Source organism: Panthera onca, chromosome B2 (genome assembly GCF_046562875.1).
Source record: "Panthera onca isolate mPanOnc1 chromosome B2, mPanOnc1 haplotype 2, whole genome shotgun sequence".
Taxonomy (NCBI): Eukaryota; Metazoa; Chordata; class Mammalia; order Carnivora; family Felidae; genus Panthera; species Panthera onca.
The window spans coordinates 1,855,873-1,870,615 of NC_138343.1; the positions used below are offsets into that span (position 1 = coordinate 1,855,873).

The following is a 14,743-nucleotide window of genomic DNA, read 5'->3' on the forward strand; positions in this document are numbered from 1 at the left end:
ACCGACGGGATTCAGGGGCGTAGAGGTTAGCACCTCCCCCGCCGGTCAGCGCAGTCCGCGGGCTGAGCCTCCAAAACCCCGAGGCCGAATCGCTAAGAATCTGGCCACGTTGACCATCCGGGGACCACGCAGGAGTCGTGGCACACGAGTCTCGCTCCCTCCTCACTAGACCGGCCGCCGGCCCCCTCGCTATGGCCCCTGGCCCTGCCCCAGGCTGGGGGAGAGCGGCCCGCGGGGCTCTGCCCGCCACCTGCGCACCTGCGCCCGGCCGCTCGCGCGCGCCGCCCTCCCGTACCCGGCAGCAGGTGTCTCAGGCTCCTTCTCCCGCACCGAACCTTCATTCTGGCTAAAATCCCACCGGCGCAAACCTGCAAATGAGTCAAGGGGCGGGGCGGGGGCTTTCCCGGGGTCCCGGAGGAGGGGGCTGGTGGTGGTGGTGTGCACGGGGTGGTGGTGTGCACGGAGTGTGCATGGGGTGGTGGTGTGCACGCGACGGTGGTAGTGTGCACGGGGTGGTGGTGTATGGGTGGTGTGCACGGAGTGTGCATGGGGTGGTGGTATGCACGAGGTGGTGGTGTGCACGGCGTGGTGGTGTGAACGCGGTGGTGGTGTGCACGCGACGGTGGTAGTGTGCACGGGTGGTGGTGCGCACGCGACGGTGGTAGTGTGCACGGACGGGGTGGTGGTGTGCACAGAGTGTGCATGGGGTGGTGGTGTGCACGGGGTGGTGGTGTATGGGGTGGTGTGCACGCGACAGTGGTAGTGTGCATGAGGTGGTGATGTGCACGCAGTGGTGTGCACGGGGTGGTGGTGTGCACGAGGTGGTGGTGTGCACACGACGGTAGTAGTGTGCACGGGGTGGTGGTGTGCACGGAGTGTGCATGGGGTGGTAGTGTGCACGGGTGGTGGTGCGCACGCGACGGTGGTAGTGTGCACGGACGGGGTGGTGGTGTGCACAGAGTGTGCATGGGGTGGTGGTGTGCACGGGGTGGTGGTGTATGGGGTGGTGTGCACGCGACAGTGGTAGTGTGCACGAGGTGGTGATGTGCACGCGGTGGTGTGCACGGGGTGGTGGTGTGCACGAGGTGGTGGTGTGCACGCGGTGGTGGTGTGCACACGATGGTAGTAGTGTGCACGGGGTGGTGGTGTGCACGGAGTGTGCATGGGGTGGTAGTGTGCACGGGTGGTGGTGTGCACGGAGTGTGCATGGGGTGGTGGTGTCCACGGGTGGTGGTGTGCACGGAGTGTGCATGGGGTGGTGGTGTCCACGGGTGGTGGTGTGCATGGAGCGTGCATGGGGTGGTGGTGTGCACGGGTGGTGGTGTGCACGGAGTGTGCATGGGGTGGTGGTGTCCACGGGTGGTGGTGTGCATGGAGCGTGCATGGGGTGGTGGTGTGCACGGGTGGTGGTGTGCACGGGGCGGTGGTGTGCACGGGGTGGTGGTGTGCACGCGACGGTGGTGTGCACGGGTGGTGGTGTGCACGCGGTGGTGGTGTATGGGGTGGTGTGCACGGAGTGTGCATGGGGTGGTGCTGTGCACGCGACGGTGGTGTGCACGCGGTGGTGCTGTGCACAGGTTGGTCTGCACAGGAACCACTCCCCCGGCGGGGTCTGCAGGTGGGTGGCGGGCAGGTGAGGTCCGGGACCAAGAGAAGCTTGGGGACAGCTGGGGGCTGGCGCGAACTGCAGTCGGCAGAGCGAAGGGACACCACGCGCTTCCGCAGGGAGGTCGGGTCCTTTGCGCACGTCGGTCGGGAAGTGGTTGGCACGGCTCTCCTGGAGGCTTGCGGTGACGCGTCGAGGCTCGCCGAGGGCCTCGCGTCCTGCGGGGGTAGGACCGTTGGCTTCATTGCTTGTTTTTAGACACTTCTGTTTATGTTTGTGTCTCCCTTCCCGGTTCCAATTTACCTTTCCTTCTCTGGCTGTACGTCCACTGTCCTTCCCTCCCCAACTCGGCCGTGCCCGGGTGCGTTTTCGGGACGCGCAGGGCACCATCGCCGCTGTGGGCATTTTCTGGGAGAGTTCCAGGGCTTCGGGGTCACCGGGAGCAGCCGGACTGGTCACAGAGCCCGGCTCGCTCCAAACACCGAGGAGCCGCCCGCACGCGGCAGTAAAGCCGGTAAAGGCCAAGGAATCTGCCAGAAGGAAAGGCCTGAGGGAAGGCGAGGAAGTGTGAGGCAGACCGGGGCACGGGCTGAAAAGGTGACCTGGCTACGAACGCTGGGAGCGACCCCGGGGAGTCCCGGCCGAGCCCCGCGTAAGGCAGAGGCCGGGTGGTGGGCCGCGCGGCGAGAACCTGAAGGCCGAAATCGCAGCCCTGGGAGCGGGCGGCAAGGGCCGTGCTGCGCTGGCTGACGAGCAGGACGGATGCAGGTGTCTGGGCGGGGAACCCCCCGGGGGTCGGCCCCCGCGCGCCCAGAGCACCCCCACCCAGCGGCCGCCCGGGTCTCGTTTCTCCCGCGCATCTTTGCAGAGGATGCGCTAGGTGAAACCCACGAGTGCGTTTCAGAGCCGCACCTGCCCAGACCCCGGGCGGACCGCTGCGGGGGCTCACCGGGGGCGTCCACGCGCCACCTGCGCGCAGAACTTCGGCCGAAATCGAGAAGCGTCGCCGCCCACCGCTGCGGGCGCAAACGGGCCTTTGTTCAGGGGGCCGGTGTCTCCTCAAGGGTGCGCGGAACGCTTGCCCGTCCGGTGTGGGCCGGAGCGCCCGCCCCGCTGCCCTGAACGAGCTATGCGCGTACTTCGCAATCCGCCTCTCCCCCGCGCACTTCACCGCACGGTTCTCTGCGCTGCGACAGGAACCCTGGACCGAGGTCACCTCTCCGGCATCCCTCGCCACCCTTTGCTGAGGGGCTGCTGCGTGCCAGGCTCGGTGCTGCCGGCTGGAGGTAGGGTGACGGGGAAGGACACTCGGGGCTCTGCCCTTCTGACATCACCCTAGGGGGAAGCAGGCAAACGTAACCAAATAACATAGGTCTGCAAATATAAAACGCGCATTAAAGGGGAGCGCGGGGCAGTCTGATGTGTTAGGTAATAAGCGCTTGTTAGATCCACCCGATGGCGATTCTGTGGATGAGGGAGGACCTGGGTGAGCAACGAAGGAGAAGGGAGCGGGCTTCGCGGTGGGGATGTAGCTCAGTGGTAGAGCGCATGCTTTGCATGTATGAGGCCCCGGGTTCGATCCCCGGCATCTCCACTTTAGCGACGCTCCAATTCGCTTCTTATTTAGCCCTTGGCAGGCCCCTCTTCAAATATTGAAGTGACTGAGAGAAAGGAGTTTTCTTCCATCCGGAATTCTTACTGCACTAAGAATTAAATTGGCTCGACACAGGTTACCAGGGGGAAAAGAGGCTTAATAGTGAGACTGAGAAGCACTTTAGACAGAGAGAAGATGAATTCGCGAGGAAATGACAGGACGGAGCAAACAGACGTTTTGGGGACTTTGATTAGTAAGGGATTTTAAGCGGAATTTGGGCTGAGGTAGATTTACTGAAAAAGTAACGAGCTTATACAGCTGTCTCAATTTTAAAACCCGCGTCTCTGGTGATAAGGATGTCTTTTACTTCTTAGTACAGGAAACTCCCTTTCGTATGGAAAGTTTATTTCCTGCTTCCAGGGCACAGAGGAGGGCGTGATGTCCTTGAACCTGCTGTTTCCCAAGTAGCTGCAATTAAAAGTAATTAATATGCCGTTGGGGCGCCTAGGTGTCCGTTGGGGACTCTGGATTTCAGCGCAGGTCATGATCTCTGAGTTAGTGGAGCCTCCCCTGGGGCTCTGCGCTGATGGGGTGGAGCCTGCTTGGGATTCTCTTTCTCCCTCTCTCTATGCCCCTCCCCCACATGCATGTGCGTGCGCGCGCTCTCTCAAAATAAATAAATAAAACCTTTAAAAAATAATTGCTATGCCACTGAGGTCCATTTGGGGACATCCATCTTGGAGATAAAGCCCCATATCGGGCTCTGCGCAGGCATCGCAGAACCTGCTTGGGATTCTCTCTCTCTGCCTCCCTCTCTCTCTCTGCCCTTTCCCCACTTGTGCTGTCTGTCTCCCTCAAAATAAATACATAAAACTTAAAAAACCCATATTCTGGCATTCCCAATACTTACTGTAATGTGTTACTGGCTCCATCTGCTTGGAGAAAGCAGTAATCTTTTAACGCAAGTATTTCATTGGTGGGGCTGGGCGTGTTCTGTTTTACAGCATAAGGAGGCACGTGATGTGTAACCGTCTCACTTCTAGCCTCATGGAATTGATCGTTGGTTTCAGGTGATGTCCACCTGTTCTATCCGTTCTAGGTTTCCCCGTCCAATTTCTCCTCATGGTTGTAGCCACCATCGATGATCGCAACCTGGATGCATTACAGCAATATCAGTAGTAAAATGTTGACTGTGGTTTTAATTCTTCCTCCTGCATTTATTAGCTGTGATTCTTTGATGGAGAAAATCTTTCCCTTACTAACTATATGTATCTCCTAAAAAACATTCCATATTATCCATAAATACTTGATTCTCTCCCTTCATTTGTCAGCGTTCAAGAGAATGAGCTGTTATCCAAAAACCTCCAAAGAACTAGTGTGTGTGTGTGTGTATGTGTGTGTGTGTGTGTGTGTTGATTTTACAACCAGTTTCTCTAAATTCTCTATTTGTAGAGAAAGGTGATTTCCAGATGTATAATACTACCAAGATCTAGAAAGGTAACTTTGTCTCTATTCAGTGCCGAATCCTCTATTCTTCCCATATCTGAAGGCCTTGATTTATACCTTCATCACAGCGTTAAATAGTAGTGAAGTTAACGGACATCCGTGCCTAATCATAAACAACTTTAAATCTGTTTGACCACAAAATACCTTAAAGAGACTAAAATAGTGATACAGATCGTAAAAATCTCTGAACAACACATATTACCCAGAATTATTTTCCAGGATGAAAAATAATCCCTAGAAATGAATCAGTTTAACAGTGATGGCAGTCCCCCCCCCCCCCCCCCGTCTTATACTATGTATTCAACTATTATTTCACACTAGCTGTGGCCTGGGCAAATCAGTTGTCATGTTGGAATTGGTTAAGCGATGCAGGTGTTACTTGTGGGATGCTTGTCTGGGGGCAGTGGAAGTGGTCCTTTAGTCAAATTTATGTCTACAATGAGCCGGACAGGTCATTTACTTTGATTGAAGTTTTCTGGAACAAGAGCTGTTTACATCTGCTGCACAGGGTCCAGGGCGCATGTGGGACAGGAATCGGGAGTCCAGGGCGCGTGTGGGACAGAAAGTGGGACAGGAATCGGGGGTCCAGGGTGCGTGTGGCACAGAAAGTAGGACAGGAATCGGGGGTCCAGGGCGCGTGTGGGACAGAAAGTGGGACAGGAATCGGGGGTCCAGGGTGCGTGTGGCACAGAAAGTAGGACAGGAATCGGGGGTCCAGGGCGCGGGTGGAACAGAACAGGGCGCGTGTGGGACAGGAATCGGGGGTCCAGGGCGCGTGTGGGACAGAAAGTGGGACAGGAATCGGGGGTCCAGGGCGCGTGTGGGACAGAAAGTGGGACAGGAATCGGGGGTCCAGGGTGCGTGTGGCACAGAAAGTAGGACAGGAATCGGGGGTCCAGGGCGCGTGTGGGACAGGAATCGGGGGTCCAGGGCGCGTGTGGGACAGAAAGTGGGGGTTCAGAGCAAGTGTGGGACAGAAATCAGGGGTCCAGGGCACGTGTGGGGCAGGAATCGGGGTCCTGACCGCGGGGCGCGCGGGTGGAAAACGGAAGAGGGTACCGGGTCTAGCGGGGGAAACGCCAGGCAGGTGTTCTGACCGCGAGCACGACCCCTCAAAACTGCTGGAGGTGCCGGGGATTGAACCCGGGACCTCGTACATGCTAAGCACGCGCTCTACCACTGAGCTACACCCCCGACTGTGAGCGCGCCCCTTTGGATTTCTGTCGTGATTTATAATCATTACTTCCTGGTCTCCTAAAGATTTGGTAACCTGCAGGGAGCGCGCGGTGCGAGCTGCCTCGTTTGCGAAACAGGCTGAGAAGCGGTTTCAAAACACAAAACAAACAAAAAAACCCCTCAAAAGCACAAAGTGAGATTCCAAACGAAGAAGGAAGCTGAAAAGAGACGGTCAGTCTTCTCTCGCTCTTCCCCGCTTCATTTTCCGTGCTCTGCACTCCTTCCCCCACTCCCGCCCCCAGAGGCCGCAGCAGGTGCGGCGCAGCGGGAGGCGGGTGTGCAGGGGGGGGGACAGCCAGAGGAGGGGGAGGGAGGCGCGCGCGCAGCGGGGGCGTGTGGCGGGGGGAGCCCAGGGGGCGCGCAGCGCCTCCCGCCTCCGGGGGTCCGAGACCCTCAAATCCTCCCCATCTCCGGGAGGCAGAAGCCTCCGCTGAAGGCTGGGCGGTGGTGGAAGGGACCGTCCCCGCGGGGTCACCCTGTCCTGGATGGACCCCGAGGACAAGCTGGGAACCTGGGTGGCAGGTACCCCTGCCCTGGGGCCAGCGGAGGGCGGCAGGGGTGCTGCTGGGGGGGAAGGGTTGAGCTGGCCCAACAGCCTTGACCTCCTCCTCCCCACTACCCCCCCCCTCCACGGTCAGACCCCCTCAGCTGTGAAGAATTCGGGGTTCCTCGGATGGTTTGGGGGACCGCTCCTCACGCTGTAGAGTTGGCCGGGTCCGGCCCCACCCCCAGTCGCTGATTTCCCTGGAGTCTTTCTCTGCCTCTGAAACAATTTCAAACTTATTAAAAAAGTAGAAAAAAATAAAAATAGTACAAAATTGCCCCTATTCCCTTGACCCGGATTTGGCTATTGCTAATATTTTACTCCATTTGCTTTGTGGTTTGACTTCTCTTTCTCTCATTAGGGAGTATCACATGTTCAGTTACCCTTAAACCCTTGACCTCATGACCTCAGGACTGTGGTGAACGGGAGAAGTTAACCCTAACAGACAGCTGTATTTAATCTACGGTTTGCATTTGACCCAACTGACCCGATCGCCCCTCCTACAGCATCTAGTCTGGGGATGGTGTTGCATTTAGTTGGCCTTTTTAGTTTTCTTTAATCTGGAACATTTTCACAGATTTGGAGGGGGGGGGGGCTTTTATGACATTAACATGCCATTTGAAGCATGTCCTTTTTTTATTGTTTGTTTGTTTGTTTCTTTTTTTAATAGAATGTCTTTCGCTTTGGGTCTGTTTTCTTATGATCACATTCAGGGCATGCATTTCCCACCAGAGTACTACATAGCTGATGTGGGGATACTTATCATGGATAATGTGGGGGTAATTACCTGGAGACTGTGCCTTCCATGGATCACCTGGTTTGTGGGGCAGCAACCTAAGACCCCAAACATCCCGCTCTTCATCAAAATGTTGAGAGATGATGCCAAAGTGTCGGTCCAGAATACAGCAAAAGTAGTTAAGAAATGGAACAAAGTCAGCCGTGACAGACGAACCTCACCACAGGTCATTTGCACCTCCTCCCGTCAGGGGGTGGAGTCTAATTTATTCCTCTGAACCTTGAATCTGAGCTGCTCTGACCAGTGGAGTACAATGAGGTAATGTTGTGGCACTCTCAAGCCTGGTCTCAAGAAACCTTGTAGTGTCAGCCTTCACTTTCCTGGAACACTGCTATCATTGTGTAAGAAAGCTGGGCCACCATCTAGAAAGAGCACAGTAAGGAAACCTGATAAACCAGAAACAGTCCCTGCCTACTGTCGGATATGGTTGGGGCTGTCCTGGAGCCGTCAGTCTCCAGCTGACCTGCGAATTGGCTGCAGAGAGACTAGTCCAGCTGACCCCACAAACAGAAGAGACGATACAGCCCATGTGAGCTCTGCCCATATTACCAACCCCTAGAATTCTGAGAAAATGAGTGGGTGTTGCTTTAAGCCCCTGAGTTTTGGGGTAGTTTATTACACGGCCACAGAAAATGGATAAAAGAACATAGTAGAGATGTAGGATCAAATAAGAAATTCTGAGTATATATAATTATAGCCCAGGAATAGAAGAAGAGAAAAACGTAGGTGAGGTCATATTCGAAGACATAAGAGATTAGAATTTCCCAGAACTGGAGAGAAACTTTTTATATGTAGATTCAGAAAGCTCAGTGTATCGCAAGCAAGGAAAAGTAAATAACCATAACTTCACACCTCACACTGAAATTGTGTTACCAAAGAGAAGGTCTGAAATCAGCCAGAGAAAATGGACGGATCTACTGCAAAGGAGGAACAGTTACAATGTTAACAAGAACCTTAATTTCCATAACAAACCAGGGAAAAAGGAAATCTATTTTAGAAGGATTCAAATAAAATAATTGTCAATCTAGACTTGTGTGCTCATCAAACTAACCTTCAAGAATGGGCGCTTTTTAAAAAAAAGTTTTTAAAGTTTATTTATTTATTTGGAGAGAGACAGAGACACCATGAGTGTGGAAGGGGCAGAGGGGGTGGGGGGGAGAGAATCCCAAGCAGGCTCTGTGCTGCCAGCATAGAACCTGACACGGGGCTTGAACTCACCAAACCATGAGATCATGACAGGAGCTGAAACCCCGAAACCGAGTTGGATGCTTAACATCCACCCAGACACCCCAAGAATGGAAGCTTTTTAACACCATTTACAAATAAAAACAGGGAGTTTAAAACCAAACTGTCACAGCTGACTTTGTTCCGTGTCCTTAACTATTTTTGCTGTATTCTGGACCAATATGTTGGAGTCATCTCTCAATGTAGTAATTCTTTCTTAGGCTGTAGCTAACATGCTGTTTAGCCTGACCTATCAGGAATTTTTAGCTTCAACTATGGTATCTTATTTCTTGAGTTCTAAATTTTTATATCATTCTACTCATTCTTCTGGCATACTGTCTCCTTAATTTGTTGATGTATATCCCACATCGCTGTTCCTTATCTTGTATCTTAAAATTTCAACATCTGCTGCCGTTTAGGTCTATGTCACCTTTTGTATGTGTGGATCCATAAGCATAGTGGTTTATCTTCTTGCGTCTGTGGTCATCCTTACTGTTGGGAGGGTTGTGTGATCTTACTATGATGAGTCCTGCAGGCCTAACTTGGGGAAATTTTCTCTCACAGAGACATGTTATCAAAACATTGGAACTTACGTGAAGTTAGAGAGAACGATATAATGAATGTCCATATGCATCTCAACCTGGTTCAACAATGATTAACATACACCATTCTTATTTTATCATCCTTTGTTTTCTGAAGCATTTTAAGCTACTTTCAAGCATCATGCATTTGATCTTTAAATATTTCTGTATATAGTCATTTAAAAAACAATAGAGAATAGAGAATAGGTAATAGGTAATAGGTAATAGATAATAGATAGTCATTTAAAAAACAAAATTCCAACAAAATTCACATCTAAACAATTTAACAAGATTCTTCATACTATCTAATACCCAGTCCATGGTGAATTTTCTCGGTTTTGTGAACATGCCTTTTTTGTTGTTGTTGATTTGTTTCATTCGTAATCTGAAGAAGGTCCACACATTGCTTTTGGTTGAGACAATCTCTTAAAATTCTCAAGATTAATGGGGTCTCTTTTATTTTTTTTTATGCTGTTCACTTGTTTATGCAACTGGGTAATCTGTCCCATGGAATTTCTTATGTTCTAAGTGTGGTTGATTTCACCGTTGCGGTACCACCTAATGTGTTTTTCTTATTCTCCATATCTCTTGTAAACTGGTAGTTAGACAGTGAAGTTTTGGTAGACTCATATTCGGTTGTTTTAGGCTAGAATACATTATGGGTTTTACGGTGGATTTCCTATAGTATCACATCAGGAGGCATATAACCTAGGTTTTCCCACTTCTAATTACGCTAAGGCTGTTTGGTGGGTTCAGATCCACACCTTTGTTTTCCACCTAATGGCTTATTCAACCACTGATTATTACTACCTAGATTCATTATGCATTAAGGGTTATAAAATGGTGATTTTTAAAAAGCATTTCTTTTGCATTTTTTATCTGTAAATATTCTACAAAGAGTCACCTTTCTTAATCACTTATTGGTTATCTTTACAAAGGCAAGGTAAATGGTAGGTTAATTATTAAAACAACCTCCAAATGATATACTTCAGAGAAAAAGAAAAATACTAGAATGATAGTCTGAAATGCAACAATAAATAGAGAACAAACAAAATGTGAGCATGTAGGAAAATTTGAACAATAATTATCTGAATAAAATAATAGTAGTATCTAATTTGTAACCATAAAAAATGGCGAGCAGGGGCATAACCAGAGACAGAGGAGGAGGGCACTCCAAATATCCGCGTCTCCACTAAAGCGACGATTAGGTGGCAAAAAACCAGAAACAACTTTTGCAGAACTCTGGAATCTAATAAAAATAGCAACCAGAGAATGCTGCCTGGAGACAGAAGCTGCTTATGTTAGGCTACAAAACAAGTTTCAGCCAATTTAAAGTGATTCCAATCATACAAAGTGTATTTTCCAACCACTATCGAATGAAACCAGAAATCAAATAACAAAGCAAAAACTGGAAAATACGCCAATATGTGGAGTTAAAAACATACTTGTAAACAGCTACTGGGTCAAAGAGGTGGTCATCAGGGAGATGGACAAAATACTTGGCTGGAAGAAAATAAAGACAAAACGCCAAGTTTTATGGTTTTATGGGACACATTTATAGCTGTAAATGCCTGCATTAGGAGAGAAGAAAAATCTCAATAAGTAACATAACTTTCTACCCTAAGGAGCCAGAGAAAGAAAAGCAACCTAACTCAGTGGAAATGGAGGGAAGGAAATGATAAAGATTCGAGCAGAGATAAATGAAATGGAGAGCACAAAAACGATAGAATCAATGAAACCAAAAATTGCTTTTTGAAAAGATAACAGAATTGGCAAATCTTTAGCTAGTGAATAAAAAAGAAAGACAAAAGACTCAAATGACTCAAGCCGAAAGTAAGGTGAGGATATTAATGCTGATCTTACAGAAATAAAAGGATTGTAAGAGGGTACTATGAGCAATTGTGCACCAACACATCAGAAAACCTAAATAAAATGGACAATTCTGAGAAACACACAATCCCCCAAGACTGGATTGTGAAGAAATAGAAAATCTGAGTCGATCCAGAAGTTAGAACTCTGGACAATGCTAGTGAGAATGTAAAATGGTGTGGCAGCTGTGGAAAATGGTGATTCCTCAGTAAGTTAATAAACAAGAAGTGACTGTAGGACCTAGCAATCCCATTCCTGGGTGATACCCAAAAGGTTGAAAACAAGTGTTCAAACAAAAACTTGTCCACAAATCTACATGGCAGCACTATTCACAATAGCAAAAAAAGTGAAAATAACTCAAGTGTCCATAGACTGATAAATGAGTGAACGAAGGTGGTATATCCATAGGATGGAGTATTATTCAGTCATCAAAAAGGAAGACTACAATATGGACAGACCTTGAAAACATTATGCTGAGTGAAAGTAGCCAGACACAAAAGGCCACATTCTGTGTGATTCCATTTATAGGAGATATCCAGAATAAGTGAATCCATAGAAAAAACAAAAGGCAGATTAGTGATTTCCAGATGCTGGGGGTGAGTGTAGGTTTGAGGAATGACTACTTAATGGATACAAGGTTTCCTTTGGGGTGATTGGGGTGATGAAAATGTTCGGATAGTGGTAATGGCTGCACAACGTTGTGAAGCGACTAAATGCCATTGGATTGCACGCTTTAATTAAAACAGTGAATTTTATGTTAGGTGAGCTTTACCACAATTTTTTAAAAAGTGGAAGAAGAGGGACTAAAGTGTTTTGAAAGACTTTATGTTTTTTAAAAAGATCAAGAGGGGTGCCTTGACTTCAGTTCAGGTCATGATCTCACAGTTCATGGGTTCAGGCCCCGCATCGGGCTCTGTGCTCATAGTACGGAGCCTGCTTGGGGGTCTGTCTTCTCTCTCTGTCCCTTCCCTGCTTGCCCTCTATCTCCCTCTCAAATAATTTTGTTTTAAAAAAGATCAAGATCTTTTTCTTTATATTTTGTTAAGATAATTTTATATGTTACTTCAAATATTCACTAAAACAATGGAAATGGAATGATTACATTCCAAACAAATTGAGAAAAAAAGTTGTAAAAAATTAATAAGCCGGGGCGCCTGGGTGGCTTGGTCGGTTGGGCGTCCGACTTCGGCTCAGGTCATGATCTCACGGTCCGTGAGTTCGAGCCCCGCGTCGGGCTCTGTGCTGACAGCTCAGAGCCTGGAGCCTGCTTGGGATTCTGTGTCTCCCTCTCTCTCTGACCCTCCCCCATTCATGCTCTGTCTCTCTCTGTCTCAAAAATAAATAAACGTTAAAAAAAATTAATAAGCCACCAAATAAATAAAAGAAAGGGAAAAAAACTCATACAATATCTGTTTAAGCAAAATAATGACAGGAGAAAAAGGTTTTAAAAGTGCAAATAAATCAGAAGTCATTTTAAGCAGAAATTACCTCCAACTGCTAGTTAAGTGACAGTTAAATTGTATATAACAAGACTTAACTTATACTATTTATGGGAGTTTTGACTAAAGCTGACCAACTTCTTTCACTCAGTAATATGCATTTAAAGTTGCTCCTTGTGTTTTCACGGCTTAATGGCTCATTTGGGGGGACATTGAATAGTATTCCATTGTCTGGATGAACCAGTTCACTTATCCATTCGCCTACTGCGGGATGGTTGCTTCCAAGTTTGGCAATTACAAAGAAAGCTGCTGAAACATCCACGTGAAAGATTTTGTGGGAGCTCAAGTTTGTCACTCATATGGGTAAATACCAAGGAGTGCAACTGCTTCCTCATAGGATAAACCTGTGCTGAGTGTTGTAAGAAATTAACAAGCTGTCTCCCAGAGCGGCTGCACCATTTTGTATCCCCACCAGCAACGAATCAGAGTTCCTGTCGCTCCACATGCACCCCAGCATCTGGCGTTGTCAATGTTCTGGACTCTGGCCATTCTAATAGCTCTGTAGTGGCACCTCATTGTTTAAATGTGCAATTCCCTAATGACATATGATGTTGAGCATCTCTTTTTTTAAGTTTATTTATTTATCTTGAAAGAAAGAGAGGGCGAGTATGCACAGGGGAGGGGCAGAGAGGGAGAAAGAGAATCCCTAGCAGGCTCTGGACAAACCCTGAGATCATGACCTGACTGAGATCAAGAGTTGATCATTCAACCTACTGAGCCACCAAGGTGCCCTGATGCTGAGCATCTTTTAATGCTTTCCTTGCCATCTGTACATCTTTGGTCAAGTGTCCAGATCTTTTCCCTATTTTTGTAAACAGGTTGTTTTCTTGTTTGTGAGTTTTAAGAGTACTTTGTATATTTTGTGTACCAGTCCTTTATCACAAAATTTTTTTTAACGTTTTATTTATTTTTGAGACAGAGAGAGACAGAGCATGAACAGGGCAGGGGCAGAGAGAGAGGGAGACACAGAATCCGAAGCAGGCTCCAGGCTCCGAGCCACCAGCCCAGAGCCCGACGCAGGGCTTGACCTCGCGGACCGCGAGATCGTGACCTGAGCTGAAGTCAGACGCTTAACCGACTGAGCCACCCAGGCGCCCCTACCAGTCCTTTATCAGATACGTGTTTTTCAAATATTTTTTGTGACTTGTCTTCTCATTTTCCTGATACTGCCTTTAGCAGAGCATATGTTTTTAAATTTTAATAAAGTACCACTTATTGGTTATTTCGTCCAACAATCATGCTTTTGGCGTTGTATCCAAGAACCCATTGCCAGAGTTGACACCACCTAGATTTTCTCCTGTGTTATCTGCTAGAAGTTTTATCGTGATAAAGTAGCTTCCTTGTGGACCGACTTGTTAGGAGAACAAAGAGCTCCTTCTTGCAAAGGAAGCTCTTCTACCTTGCATTTTGGTGCTTGGCGGTGCTTTTATTAAAAATCCAGATTTTGGGGGCGCCTGGGTGGCTCAGTCGGTTAAGCGTCCGACTTCAGCTCAGGTCACGATCTCACGGTCCGTGAGTTCGAGCCCCGCGTCGGGCTCTGGGCTGATGGCTCAGAGTCCGGAGCCTGCTTCCGATTCTGTGTCTCCCTCTCTATCTGCTCCTCCCCCGTTCATGCTGTGTCTCAAAAATAAATAAACATTAAAAAAAAATTTTTTTTAAATCCAGATTTTTAAATTCATTCATTCATTCACTCATGCATTCATTCAAGAATAGCTATTGTGTACTACATTTCAGAATGGCTACTTTTCCCCTCTCCTAGCCACAGGCAAGAGGGTATTTTTTCTTGGTCTTCAAAGTGAGAGCCTGGTGGGGCTCCTGGAGGTAAAACTCAGGAAAGCAGAGGGCTCTCCCAGGACAGAGCCTCCTTGCAGTGTTCAACCCTCAAGCTACTGTACACTGAGCCTCCAGCAATTCATTAATTATGGTTTAATTTTCCTGCCCTGGTATTGATTTCTGCTGCCACCTCCTGGCTTCTGCTCTGGAAAATTGTGATCATTTACCTGTCTCTCCAGTTTGGGGGCAGCAGTTAGTTCTGTGACCTCAGTTCTCTGATGGATCTAAGAAGGGTTGTTTCAGCTCTTTCCTTGTTGTGAGGATGGGAGTGACGCCTTCCAAGCTCTCTACATGTTGATCGGAAACCAAAAGTCCTATCTCCATCTATATTTACATAATTAATACATGTTTGAGACTAAAGTAAAAAGTAAAACCTTACAAAAATGATATGGAAAGTGCTGGAGCCCCGTAGCTGCAGCCCTGGATATAACGACTTTTGACAGTCCGTATATATT

General features: G+C 48.6%; 2 non-coding genes across 2 annotated transcripts; one reads left to right on the forward strand and one right to left on the reverse strand.

Annotated features, from left to right (window-relative positions):
* The first annotated feature begins 3,128 nt into the window (after positions 1-3,128).
* On the forward strand, positions 3,129-3,200 carry TRNAA-UGC (transfer RNA alanine (anticodon UGC)). The gene has a single exon. It is a non-coding gene; the product is annotated as a tRNA-Ala (tRNA).
* A 2,628-nt stretch (positions 3,201-5,828) lies between these two features.
* Positions 5,829-5,900, reverse strand: TRNAA-AGC (transfer RNA alanine (anticodon AGC)). Its single transcript has one exon. It is a non-coding gene; the product is annotated as a tRNA-Ala (tRNA).
* Positions 5,901-14,743: the final 8,843 nt, after the last annotated feature.